Below are 14,016 nucleotides of genomic sequence, written 5' to 3'. Positions count from 1 at the left end.
CCTGTTTTGCCATTGTCTCAATACCTGGCGCATACCATGTTTTCAAAATTGTATCCACCATCCCTCCTTTGGCAACATGAGAGGGAAGGTGTGCGATAGAACATAAAGCAGTATACATAGAATAAGGGGCACACGGTCTCCCATCTTCATGATGCCAAATACCTTTTTCATCTTGGATGCACTTGGCTTTTTTCCATTTACTTATCTCTTTTTGAGATGCTGCAATTTGCAGCTTTCCTAATGTTTCCTCATCAGGTGTGTCTTTCAAAAAACAAACTCTGTCACTTTTCCTCTCACTTACAGGCACCAGAGCAGCTTCTTTAGCAGCATTATCTGCTCTTTGGTTTCTCATAGTGATGGGATCACTTCCCCTTGTGTGAGCTTTCACCTTTATTATAGCAACAGCAACTGGTAAGGTGATAGCTTCCAACAAGGCCATTACCTGAGCATTTTTAATCGGCTTACCTTGAGAGGTTAAGTAACTCCTACTTTTCCACAATGCTGCATAATCATGGACTACACCAAAAGCATAACGGGAATCAGTATAGATATTAACCGATTTACCCTCTGCTATTTGGCATGCTTTTACCAAAGCCTCCAATTCAGCCACTTGAGCTGAACAATGGTTTGGTAAGGCTTCCTGGAATATTACCTTTTCCTGGTTCACTATGGCCATTCCTGTTACATCTACCCATAGTTCCATATCTGGGTTTTCCAGGGCTACATCCGTCACTGTCCCTGGTAGCTCATAGTAGGCCTCTGTTTCACTATTACAGTCATGCTCCCATTCCTCTGGTGCATCAGGCATGACAGGTAACAGTGTTGCTGGGTTCAACACATTACATCTTTTAATTATTATGTTACTTGGTGTGAGTAATGCCAGTTCATACCTGGTCAATCTGGCAGCAGACAAATCTTTGGTATTGATATGATTCAACACCTGTTCTACTGCATGAGGGTCCATTAAAGTCAAAGTGTTTCCTAACACTATTTCAGCAGTTTTTTCCACCATCACTGCTGCAGCAGCCGTGGCTTTTACACATGGCGCTGCTGCACAGATGGCAGGGTCCAGTGGCTGAGAATATTAACCTACCGGTTTGTACTTGTCTCCATGTTTCTGTGATAGCACTCCAGATGCATGATTGTTTGCCTCATGACAAAACAGATAATAATCCTTCTTGTAATCAGGCAAAGCCAAACATGGACTTGTCATAATAGCCACCTTCAATGTTTCTACTGCTTGTTTTTGTTCTTCTGTTAAATCAAAATGTACAAGTTTGCTAGATGTTAATGCATATAAAGGCTGGGCAATCTGTGACATGTTTGGGATCCAGGTTGTGCAATAACCTACAAGACCCAAAAATGCCCTGAGTGCCTTTTGATTCTTTGGTAGGGGGTATGCCTGTATCACTGCCTTCCTTTCTGATGTTAACTGTTTTCCCCCCTTAAAGATACAATGTCCCAGGAATACTACTTTTTCCTGGCACCATTGTAGCTTTTCCTTTGAGATTTTACATCCTTGCTCTGCCAAAAATTGCAATAAACGTAAAGATGCTTTCTCACAATTTTTAAAAGTATTTGCACATAGGCAGAGATCATCTACATACTGGAGCAAAGCACAATCTGGAGGTATTTGCCACTGATCCAACACCTATTTTAGCGCTTGATTAAACACACTAGGTGAGATTGACAGGGCTTGAGGAAGCCTTTTCCAGGTGTATGCAGTGCTCTCGAACGTGAAGAGAATAGATATGTACATGACTCTTGTAATCTTACTGAAAAATATGCATTTGCTATGTCTATCACTGTGAAAAATGATGCGTCATTAGGGATATTAGAGAGCATTGTGTTTGGATTTGGTACCAAAGGGACACTCTCTTTTATCACCTTATTTATTGCTCTTAAAACTTGTACCATTCTATACTTTACAGGTTCATTAGGGGCTAAAGGCATTTTCTTTACTGGCTATAGTGGTGTGTTGCAAGGAGAATTTACCTTTTCTAACACTCCCTTCTCAAAGTACATTTTAATCTGTTCTCTGATACCATCCTTTTGCTGCTGGGATAATGGATACTGAGGCAGTCTTGGCAGGGGAACTCCTAGCTTTGCCTCTACATTGACTGGAGGCACATTTAACACCCCCACATCTTCTCTTGATGTAGCCCAGAGTGTCTCTGGTAAGTCTGCAAGTATGGCAGGATGTTCTGAGTGTGATGTTGATGCTGCAACTAGCACATGCAGACTGTCACACACATCTTGGTCTATTTCAGTCAATGGTGAGGTTGCAAAGACTTCTTCAGGTGTATAAGTTATGGTACATTGTAATTTTGACAAAATATCTCTTCCCAGCAAATTACAAGGCACTGTATCAGACAACAGAAAAGTGGATTGCAAGAAAACATCTCCTAATCTTATTTGGAGGGGAGGGGTTTCCTGTAACAGTATTGTGGAACCATTCAGTCCCACAACTGACACACTTTGTCCTGCAGGCAGACGGGGAGCCGTCTGTGTTGATATAACACTTTTGCTGGTCCCTGAATCTACAAGAAAAGTAAGTTCCTTTTGCCCAAAAAATGGCATTTTCTCCAGTGTTAATTTTACAAATGCATCATTACCGTCTCTCTCTGATATTACTGGTAAAACTGGAGTTAGTCACTTTCTTTTAATCCATGGCTTTCTGACTTGCTTCCTCAGTCCCCGACAATCTCAGGCCATATGACCAATTTTACCACAATTGAAACAAGTCAGATTGGGTAACCATTTTCTTTCCCCCCTTTATTCAGGTTTCTTTGTAACCTCACTGGTTATCATTACACGCTGAAACGTTTTCCCCTCCATGTCATCCATATTCTTTTGTATATTGGATGCCACAGTGGTCAAAGCTTGTAAACTCATGGTTTTCCATTCTGGGTAGCTTATAGTCAGCTTGTCTCTGATGGGTTGGCGCAAACCTGTACCCTACATGGTAACAAGCATAGGCTCAATGCAGCAGAGTCTGCATCTTGTCCTGTCTCTATAACTCTCTCTGCTATTTTAAACCTGTCTGTGTTCTCATGTACTTCCTCCTTACTTCTCTGTGTCATTGTACTCACCTTGGTCCAGGAAGCTGCAGGGAATATTTTACCTATTTCCGCCTTTAATTTAGTACACTGAGTTATTGCTGTGTCAGAGGAATCTTCTGGGGCTAATAATGTTTCCCCAAATCCTCTGGCTTGTATAACCCTGCTTCTCGTATCATTAATTTATAATCACTAATTCCAGCTACTCCTTTAATAATCCTGCACATGTCTGTCCAATTTGCTGCATAGCTTATTGCTATATTACATATTTCTTGGGCAAACAACTGAGGATTGTGTCTTGGTTTTGGGATAGTATTCAAAAAAGTATTCATCTCCCCCGGAGTCCAACAGACATGATGGGTTATTACTCCTGTTAATTTTCCAGCTTTGTCAAATGCTCTTTGCTCCCTTACTGGGTTTATTCTGTCTATCCCTTTTCTTCCTCTCCTAAGATTGTAATGGGGCTCTGTACTTACCTCATATGTGGTGTCCGGAGCGTCCTCTTTTTCCCACTCCTCATCAGATGGCAGGGGGGGGATATAAAGAAATACCATATAGACTTTGTACCTCTGAAGAGGTACTATATCCACTTGCTTCCCTTAAAGTTCCCATACTTGATTCCTCTCTTTCCCTACCCCCCCTTCCCTCCTTCCAGTGGGGGCTTCTCTTAGGTGCAGAGGGGGTTACTGCATATGGAGGTGGGTGATTAGGACTAGTGTCTTCACCACTACCTGGAGACATTCCCTTTATTACTGGCTTGCTAGGGTCCCGTATCAGTGTTTTTGCTAGTAAATGTGTGCTCACTATCAATTCCTCTGATATGTCTTCCTCGTCCCTTTCCTCTTTTGGCACCACCTCCAGTAAGAGTTTTGCTGACTTACTGTAAGATTCACTATTCCATCTTGCCCAAGCTGCCATTTCATTTGGGGCTGTCATTTTAGTTTTAAAATTATGATGTAAGGCTGTCCAAGGACGAATATCATATGTTCCTTGGATTGGTATGGGGTAGTCTGTGATCTGTGTTAGTCTGCACCATTTCTTTAAAAAGTTTACTACCCACTTGCCATAACGGTTTCTTAACTCTTGGCAAGGAGTCAAAGGGGGTCCCTTAAGTTTAGCGCCTCCCCCCAATTGATTTCCCATTTTCAGGAATCTCTGGGTACTTTTATATATCCCTTTTTCTCTTCAGAACTGAGTAGGCAGAAACTTGGCCACGGTTTCTCCTTACTTTGTACCACACTCTCCTCTCAGAAAGTGTTTAATTACCTGCCCCCAGAACTGGACCCTCAATTCTCTTGCACCTTCTTCCCCTCACAAAGAAGGCATGCTTTCACCCCTGGACAGTGAACAAAAAGGTCTGGCTATTTAGGGTACCTGGACCAACCACCAAGTGGTTTATACTCCCAGAAACCCACTCCTCCCCTGCTGCTACCTCTTACTTGGGGTAGTCTTATGCACCCACAGTCACCCTCTCTAGTGCACTGTGACTTTCACTCAGAATAGGATGGTATGTCTATCTTATTTCTAGACGCTATTACTATTTACTCCCCTTCTACCCCTTGATGCAAACTCACTCTTTTTACTCACAAAAGGAACCTCAGATCACAGACAATAAAATCCCTTTGCCTATCTCTGCCATTTTTTTTAACCCCAGAGTGAAAACAAATACAATACAATAACATATAAAAAATGCATCAATTATAACCCCCAATCTATCACACATATCATGGACTACTATGGGATAGCAACTCTGGGTCACATTGGATGGATTCATTGACAATACTTTGCAACCTTATATATTCTCCAGTCTCCTTATTAGTGACTTGATCAGGGTCACAAACTGGGGGGGAAGTTAATTGTTGCTTATATGCAAAAATGCTCAATAGAATCCAAGCAATTGCTCCCCACACAATTATTAAAACTTCAAAGACATATAAAGGAGTATGGCATTTATGCAATGTATTGTTCATTTAAAATTTCTACTTACTTTCCCTCTTGATAAAACAAAGTTACAGTTCTCTTATTTTCTAAAGTTTAGCACATCGCAAAGTGTTATTATCGCTTAGATTAGTACATTCCTGGCAAGCTGCCAAGGTCTCCGTATCAGCACAGACAGTTTCCTGGCTTTCACCCAGCAATAAACCGGGTCCGCCCAATGAAAGACTCTTGGTTTTGCGGATAATTTTATGTTAACACTTAAGGAAACAAAGTTATGAACCCTTAGGTCATAGATAGGTATACAGAAAAGGACAGGAAACGGCACAGGATTTCAAGCTAGTTTAGCTCAGATCCGCCGCAATACACTGACTGGTTTTATTAACATCCTTGCCTCAGTGGAGCTTGGCACTTTCTTAATCCTTCAGAGTCTGAATGATTAATTTGAATTGGTGCCTGTCGGACACTTAAAGGTGGTTTGTTACAACCAGGAGACACTAAAGTCGTAAGCTTGCGCTCCCCCAGGAGTTCTCAGATCACCTGTTGCCTTTGAAATTTTACCCGAAATATATCAGGTCAGAAGGTGTCTAAAGTCAGTGTAAAAATGAAAGGAAAAATGAAATTTTGACAGTACAGAGCAGGGGCGGACTGACAACTCATGGGGCCCCTGGGCAATATGGGATCATGGGGCCCCTGTGTCCTTGCCCAAACTCAAAAAAGCCTATGAAAAAGGTACCAGGGGCATTTCATGGGGCCCCCTACTGACCCCGGGCCCTCGGGCAGTGCCCAAGTTTCCAAATGGTCAATCCGCCCCTGGTACAGAGACTGAGACAGTGAAAGGAATAAGGGCTGACAGTTTGAGAGGGAGTTTTTTAGTACTCTATTACGTTCTAGTACGTTCTATATATTTATATATCTTTCTCTCTCTCTCAAGTGCTCAGTAAGGGGGTTGCTTACCTCAACCACAGCTTACCCACAATTACTCACACACTCATAGCCCCTCCGTTGCAGTCACCAGCTGAAATAGCGATGACCGTTCTTCTGTCCATAAGGGAGTATAATCCCTGCTAATTCATTCAGTACACCTGGAACCCATTCACACTCAACAAAGTTAGTTACAGAATAGCAGCAAAACAAAAAGACAAGACAAACAAGACAAAACAAGACAAACAAAAGATAATTAATTACAATACTATACACACTCTCCTCTGGGTTCCTTTAAACATGCATTTAGTAACAGGATTACTTGCATCCTCTGCATTACTCAAGCACAGACGAGTTTTTCATGTGAGAAATAAGCTCACCTGTCAGGCCTTGCTTGTCTGTAGTTGAGATGTGTATAGGCTGCAGTGTTCCCGGCTTCAGCGATGTCAGCGGGTCAATGGCACCAATAATGATTAGGGATTTTATGGCTTTAAACCTGAAATGAACAACCTTGCAGACGAGAGCTCCAAATGATATATTTATTGATAATACAATTGTATTATCGCTAATACACATATAATTCGGAGCTTTCGTCTGCAAGGTTGTTTATTTCAGGTGTAAAGCCGTGAAATCCCTAATCAGCAGTTTGTTGCCATTGCACGGGGCATGCACAGTTTTAAAGCATGTCATGTGTGGTATCTATTTACTCAGCATAGCATCATCTTTTATATTGTGTTTTTGTGCATTAAAATTAAAAAAGTGTATTTTTGTAAAAAAATGTGCGTTTTAAAAATAGCTGTGCGAGTACTATGGGACATAAAAAATTGCAGCACACACCATTTTATTCACTAGGGTGTCTGCTTTAAAAAAGTATATAATGTTTGGGGGTTCAAAGTAATTTCCTAGCAAAAATACAGATTTTTTTTTTCATGTGAACAAAAAGTATCAGAAAAAGCTTGGTCTTCAGGTGGTTAGAAGAGTGAGTGAAGTGTGGCATAAACTTCTAATGCTGGGCATAAAATGCCCCCACCCCCCAAAATGACCCCTTTTTGGAAAGTAGACACCCTAAGCTATTTTCTTAGAGGCATGTTGAGTCAATAGAATAATTTATTTTTTTACCACATGTTTTTGGAAAATGACAAAAAAACATTTTTTTTTACACAAAATTGTCACCTAAATAATTTATTGCTCACACATGCCATGGGCATATGTGAAATTATTCCCCAAAATACATTCTGCTACTTCTCCTGAGTATGGGGATACCACATGTGAGAGACTTTTTAACAGTCTAGCCAAGTACAGGACCCCAAAATCCAATAAGCACCTCCAGGCTTTTTATTTCCTTATAACACTTCCTAACTACCTATCACAGTTTCGGAGGCACTGAAATGCCAAGATAGCACCAAACTCCCCCAAATGACCCATTTTTGAAAAATAGACACCCCAAGGAATTTGATAAGCATTGTGAGTATTTTGCAGATCTCGTTTGTTGCCACAATTTTTTCGAAAATGAAAAAAAGAAAACAAAAACATATTTTTTTTTATATATATATTTCGAAACCTTGTGAGAAAAAATTAGATCTGCAAAATACTCACCATGCCTCTTTTTAAATTCCTTGGGGTGTCTACTTTCCAAAAAGGGGTCATTATGGGGGGTTTGGTGCTATCCTAGCATTTCAGGGCTTCCAAAACTGTGATAGGTAGTGAGGAAGTGAAATGAGGAAGTTACACACCTTTAGCCTTTCAAAGTGGTCATTGGATTTCAGGCTCCTGTATGTGGCTAGGCTCCCAAAAAGTCTCACACATGTGGTATCCCCATACTCGGTAGAACTAGCAGAATGTATTTTGGGGAGCAATATATCATTTAAGTGACAACCTTGTGTACAAAAAAAAACAATGTTTTTGTCATTTTCAAAAAACTTATGGAATAAAATAAATCTTCCATGGACTCAACATGCCTCTCAGCAGATAGCTTAGGGTGTCTACTTTCCAAAAAGGGGTTATTTGGGAGTGTTTGTACTGTCCTGGTATTTTGGCACCTCAAGAAATGTGATAGGCAGTCAGAAAGAAAGTGTGTAAATTCCATTATCTATACCATAGTTTGTTGAGGCTATAACTTTCACACAAAGCAATCAGTATACACTTTTTGGGATTTTTTTTACCAAGAACATGTAGCAGAATACATTTTGGCCTAAATTTATGACTAACTTTGAGTTTACTATATATTTTTATAGCCGAAAGTAAAAAATATTGTCAAACATTTTTGGTCTTTTTTTATTTATAGCGCAAACAATAAGAAGCGCACAATTGATCAAATACCATCGAAAGAAAGCTCTATTTGTGTGAAAAAAAAGGACATTTAGTTTGGGTACAGCATTGCATGTCTGTGCAATTACCAGTTGAAAGAGTGCAGTGCCGAACAGCCAAAAAAGGCCTGGTCATTAAGGGGGGTAAATCCTCTGACGGGCAAGTGGTTAAACTTTTGGATGTTGTGACTAATATGATTGGAAATATTTTTTTAAATGTTTTGAATTTTTATTACTGGGTGACATTCTATAAAGTTTCTGGTTCTTACCTTGTTGTAGTAATTTGTTGGTTTGGGATGATGAGGCTCTAGGTTCTTTACCTACTGTCATTCTGCCTCCCTCCTCTCTCTTTTAAATATTGTAAAGGCATTATACACTTTCAAATTTTTTCATTGTTTTAATTAGATATTATGTAGTTATATTCCCTGAGCCATGTGTTTGCCTTGCCTTCTAATGAAAGGCCTACATGTTGTGGCAGTAGATTGCATGTGTCACGGCTGAATTATTCCCCTCTACTCAAGTATTGTTGCAGCTAGCCTGTCCCTATTCACCAGATGGACAGACAATTTCTTGTTTTGGGTCACACTGAGTCCAATGCATGTGTAGGGATCTGCTGCTTTATGTTTGCAGACATTATTTATGTACATCATTTCCTGTCTCTATGTCTGAGTCAGACACCCCACAGAGGGAAGTGGAGACAAAGAACTGAGCCACATGGCCTTGAACACACACAGGGTCTGTTACTACTGCTGTATTTTCATCCAGACCAGAAGCAGAGGCTATTAGGCAAATATTCCTGTGTTCTGATAGTTTAACTGCAGCTGCCCATACCTTCTTGAGTATGTATCTAAATCCTTGTGACAGATATATCTCTATTCTCTTGTTATTATCCCACATGCACAATGCCAGATAGCAAGGTCTGTGCTACTGTATGTGCGTAGTGGTCACCTTGCTGTATATTACACCCTACACCCGCCTAAGCTCTCCCCTCAATGACAACAACCTCCTCGATCCCCTACAGTCCAGCTTCCGTCCCCTACACTCTACCGAAACTGCCTTACTCAAACTCTCCAACGACCTGATAACCGCCAAAGGTAATGGCCACTATTCAGTGCTCCTACTCCTTGACCTCTCCGCGGCCTTCGACACAGTCGACCACCCCCTCCTCCTCAATAAACTACACTCCCTCGGCTTTAGAGATTCCGCTCTCTCCTGGCTCTCATCCTACCTGTCACAACGCTCTTTCAGCGGTACCTATAATGCTACCCCCTCACTCCCTCGCAACATCGCCAAAATATGCATGTTCCTAACCTCAGAAACCACTAAACAGCTCATCCACTCCCTCATCATATCACGACTCGATTACTGCTACTCAGTCCTCACTGGCCTGCCTCGCCACAGGCTATCCCCACTTCAGTCAATCCTGAATACGGCTGCCAGACTCATTCACCTTACCAACCGCTCCGTTTCCGCCACCCCCCTCTGCCAATCCCTCCACTGGCTTCCGATTGCGCAACGGATCAAATTCAAAATCCTAACACTGACGTACAAAGCTGTCCACCATACTGCCCCAAACTACATCACCGACCTAATATCCAAGTACCACCCAACATGCACACTCCGCTCCTCACAAGACCTCCTTCTCTCTAGTTCCCTGGTCTCCTCCTCCCATGCCCGCCTCCAGGACTTCTCCAGGGTGTCACCCATCCTCTGGAACTCCCTGCCCCAACCCATCAGACTATCACCTACTCTCCTCTCCTTTAGGCGCACCCTGAAAACCCACCTCTTCAGGGAAGCCTACCCCACCCCCTGCTAACTTGCAGACCTCCTCCACTCGTCCTACCACTCCATCCCCCACAGCTATCTCCTCCTGTACCACCATCCCCTCACTCCTAGATTGGGCCCTCGAACCCCTCATGTTTTGCATTGTATTGTTATTGTTCTGTCACATGTTCTGTCCCCCTTTGTAATGTACAGCGCTGAGCGAATTGTTGGCGCTTTATAAATACTGTATAATAATAATAATATTAGTAGGTGAACCTGTTATTGCAATACAGCTTATATGCAGCTCTTGTTATTTTAGTTAAAGTGACATTAAAGCTTCGTTTTTTTTTCTAACAAAACAAACATGTCTATACTTACCTGCTCTGTGCAGTGATTTTGCACAGAGCAGCCTTGATCCTCTTCTTTTCGTGTCCCCTCCAGCTCTCCTGACTCCTTCTCCTCGAGCAGTGCCCCCTGGGAAAGCTGCTGGCCCTGGGGACACCCCTGCGTGATCGCCCCCGAGCTGCTTCTCTATGAGTCCATAAGACACATAGAGCTGTGGCTCGGCTCCGCCCTCTCTCTTTCCTCATTGATTCACTGGCTGTGACTGAAAGCAGTGGGAGCCAATGGGCCCTAGCTTCTCTCTCAACCAATGAGGAGGAACAGTCCCCAGACAGCAGAGGCTGTCAAGAACATCGTTGGATCGGAGGGGGCTCAGATAAGGATTGGAGTTGCTGGGTGGGGGGCGCTGTACACAGAAGGTTTTTTATCTTCATGCATGGAATGCATGAAGGTAAAAAACCTTGAGCCTTTAGAACCACTTTAACCCTGCAATAAATTTTAAACTCTTGTTATTTTAGTTAACCCTGTCCCTTCTGGTCTGCGATTCTATAGCTAGTTTTAGCTCAGGGTTCAATAACCAGCCTAGGCTAAAGCCAGATTAGGGATCCAATGGCAACTTCTGTTAGAAGTTCGATTCCGTGACAGATTAGAAACTAGGAAGAAAACGCAGAGTAGATAGGTTGACTCTGAATTCCAGTGCCACACTACAGTTTTTGCTGGTGAGAAGCTGCATTCCAGGCTGGTTGGACAAGAGTTGGAGGCTCTCCCCATTATTGCTGATCTTGTCTTTAGGTCTCCATAACAAAGGCAGATACTGCATCGTGAGTATCCTCACAGTGCCTGCAACTGTACTGTGCTGCAACATTCATCTGGTGGTATCTCTACTGTGCAGTGCCATGTGGCATGCCCCACGTTTGAACACAAACAGAAACTTCTGACATAGGAATTTGAAAATTTACTCTACTAGGCTATGTGTACAGGGCAACAAAACTACATGATCAATGCACCTCTTCTGCAGGTGAAAAACACAAGGTGCAAGTAGGAAGGTTTATAATGCCTTAATAGATCAAAAGAAAGCAAACAACAGAAACTAGTTTTATAGGGTTTACATATACTTTAACAACTGTATAACATCATTTTCAACAGTCTTATGCTTTAAAAACATCTGTGTCGCCCATTATGTCTAATAATATTCAATCCCCAAATGTTTCCAGTGCAGGTTAGGAAGTGAAAGGAATATTGGAAACATGAACACTTTTCTTTCTGACAGTTCTATGATTGTGTAGAGAGTGAAGTTTCAGCTGTCCTGTGAAAAAGATATCTATAAATACTTTCTCATCTACTTCTGCTTTAACCAGACCGCATATCGCCTTGGATTCTCTCCTACTTAGGAACCCTAAACTGATGCATGTCCTATCTCTCCTAAACAGATCCTTCTTGAAACCCTTCCTGGCAAAGCTGCATAAATGGGAACAAGAACTACAAAAGCCCATCCTACAGATTGGGACAAGGCTTTTGCCTTCTCCCATGAAATGACTATCTTCAGTTGCGTTAGTATCGATATTCCATAGGCATCAGCAGACCCTCCTTTAGATAGTTTTCCTATTGTATCTATAGTTCCATGTGGTCACATGCTACAATCTAATAGCACATATTTTATTGTGCAGCATGATCTCATAATCTGAACAATACTAACCTTATATATAAATAAATCTATTATTATAATATATAACATTTTAACATATATATATATATATATATATATATATATATATATATATAAAATTATATATTATAAATCTATTATGTGTGGCTCTCTCAAAAAGGATAATGTGTGAGCCCCTGCACTTTGCTATATAGGCGTACGTAGCACTACCCCCTTAGGGACCGCTGGATTTGAATTTGGTCCCCCTAAGCTTTGCATGGCCAGGCAAGAGACATTTTTCACACTTGTACTCTCAGAGTCAGTAAACAGTCCTTGAGCTGGTTTTTGGTTGTTTTAATTAAGGGGTTAACAACTTGGATGGTGTCTAGGCGTATATGGGATACCCAAGGAACTGTAGAACTGGAGGACAAACTTCTTAGCAACTATGTACAAAAAATGGTGGACTGGAAAAATAAAGCACTGTTCCTTTTTGGTGTACCTCCTCAGACCCAGGATGAATCCTCCTCTTCACCCAGCTGTGCTGAGGGTATCCCTGCACAAGGAGTTCCTAAGAGCTTGCAGTTAAGCAGTCCCAGGTGAAGACAAGTTGGGTATTGCACCTGACCATCCTCTCCCCTTTTCCAGCCCAGGGAGTGTAGGTGTACTCACACTGTCCTGTCCTGTCAGCGTGGTGAGTTGGTAGCTGATTTCAGGCCTTTCACTGGACTGGCTCCTTCCCTGCTATATAGACTGTCCTCTCCAGAAGACATTGAAGCAGTGGAGATCTTTTTCTCCAGCGACCTGCCTGTAGGTGTGCTCCCCTCCCTGGTGCCTCCTCCCAGGCTCTTCACTCCAGCCTTCCTCAATCCATCTTCCACCTGACACTGCACCCCCCCCCCCCCAGGCTCTGCCACATTTTAGGGTTGCCCTGGTCTCCATTCCCAGCCTCCTGCCAGGGGATTGGTCAGAGTCCCTCAAACATGCAGATCTTGGCCTCCTCCCCTCCTCCACTCCTATTCCAGAAAGCGCTCAGGTTTCTGGAGAGGTGGGAGGGCTCCATAAGCCCTGACCTTTTAAAGCCTCCCAGCCTGTACTGAGGTTACCTCACGACCTCACTCCCCAGGCTGACTCAACCCCAGACTGCTACTCAACCTCTATCTAACAAAAACTATCTAACAAACCTGGAGGGAGTTATACGTATTTAGTCTTAAAAGTATTGTACTCCTCTTCTGTGTCAAGGAGCATGATCATTATTAACGTAATTTAATCATATTAGAATCAATAATAATGTAAATTTAATTTTGAGCCACTGGAGAAAACATATAAATGTGTATATAAACAATTTATTATGTTGCAGGCTCTGTAGCTCACCCTCACGTGATGTGCGCCAGAAAAATGGACAATAAACAAATTGGGTGCCGCGCTCTATTAATTGTTTAAAACTGTGAATTACCAAACATATGTTAATCTAACATTAGTTTGAATTTACACCATAAACATGCATAAATACAACTTGTTCAAGTGATACAAAGTAAGTGCAAAAATAAATAAATAAATAAAAGATAACATAAATTCACAAGTGAAAGTGAATCAACACAACCGTGAAAATGGAATAATCCAGTCGTGACCTTAATCTGTATATATTGGGTCCCATATGCACTAGTGCAAAGGCAAACTCAATGCAAGTTCAGCAGATAACTGGTTTCAATATACTCTCCTTAAGAACAGCCTGTGATTGTATAGCTGAGGTGGTATATAATGGGAACCGCACTGTGAGCCTGTATGAGTAACGAGATCTATCCTTCCTCAAAGCACTCCTTAGTCCAGTTCTCCTCGTACGGATCATAGGGGAAAGAAAGAGAGATATATAGTGTCTTATACGGGGTAAAATACTTTATTGTGCGCTCATAATGCACTCACATAATAGTAAAACAAATTGCGCTTATCATGTGCATAACCGCGGATAGCGGTGGGACCAGCCTCGTAAGTGTGCCTGCGCACACTGTCAGTACTCACCGTGTCTAGGATCAGATGCGTGGTG

At 42.0% G+C, this 14,016-nt stretch overlaps 1 protein-coding gene across 2 annotated transcripts in view; it reads left to right on the top strand.

The window, feature by feature from the left end:
• The window catches only part of LOC149473370 (retinol dehydrogenase 16-like), a 65,255-nt gene that overhangs the window by 19,902 nt on the left and 31,337 nt on the right, over positions 1-14,016 (top strand). Inside the window, exon 1 of one of the 2 annotated variants that reach the window (XM_089680874.1) lies at positions 2,477-2,551. The exons of the other annotated variant lie outside the window; for it this stretch is intronic. The gene's annotated coding sequence lies outside the window, so the exon portion shown is untranslated. Of the gene's footprint in view, positions 1-2,476; positions 2,552-14,016 lie in introns of those variants that run through there. 2 annotated transcript variants of the gene reach the window in all.

Source organism: Staurois parvus, unplaced genomic scaffold (genome assembly GCF_062004578.1).
Source record: "Staurois parvus isolate SC_StPar_1 unplaced genomic scaffold, SC_StPar_1.0 ptg000017l, whole genome shotgun sequence".
In the NCBI taxonomy this organism is placed as follows: domain Eukaryota; kingdom Metazoa; phylum Chordata; class Amphibia; order Anura; family Ranidae; genus Staurois; species Staurois parvus.
Note: the sequence above shows the minus strand (reverse complement) of the source record. Positions and strands in the feature narration are given on the sequence as shown.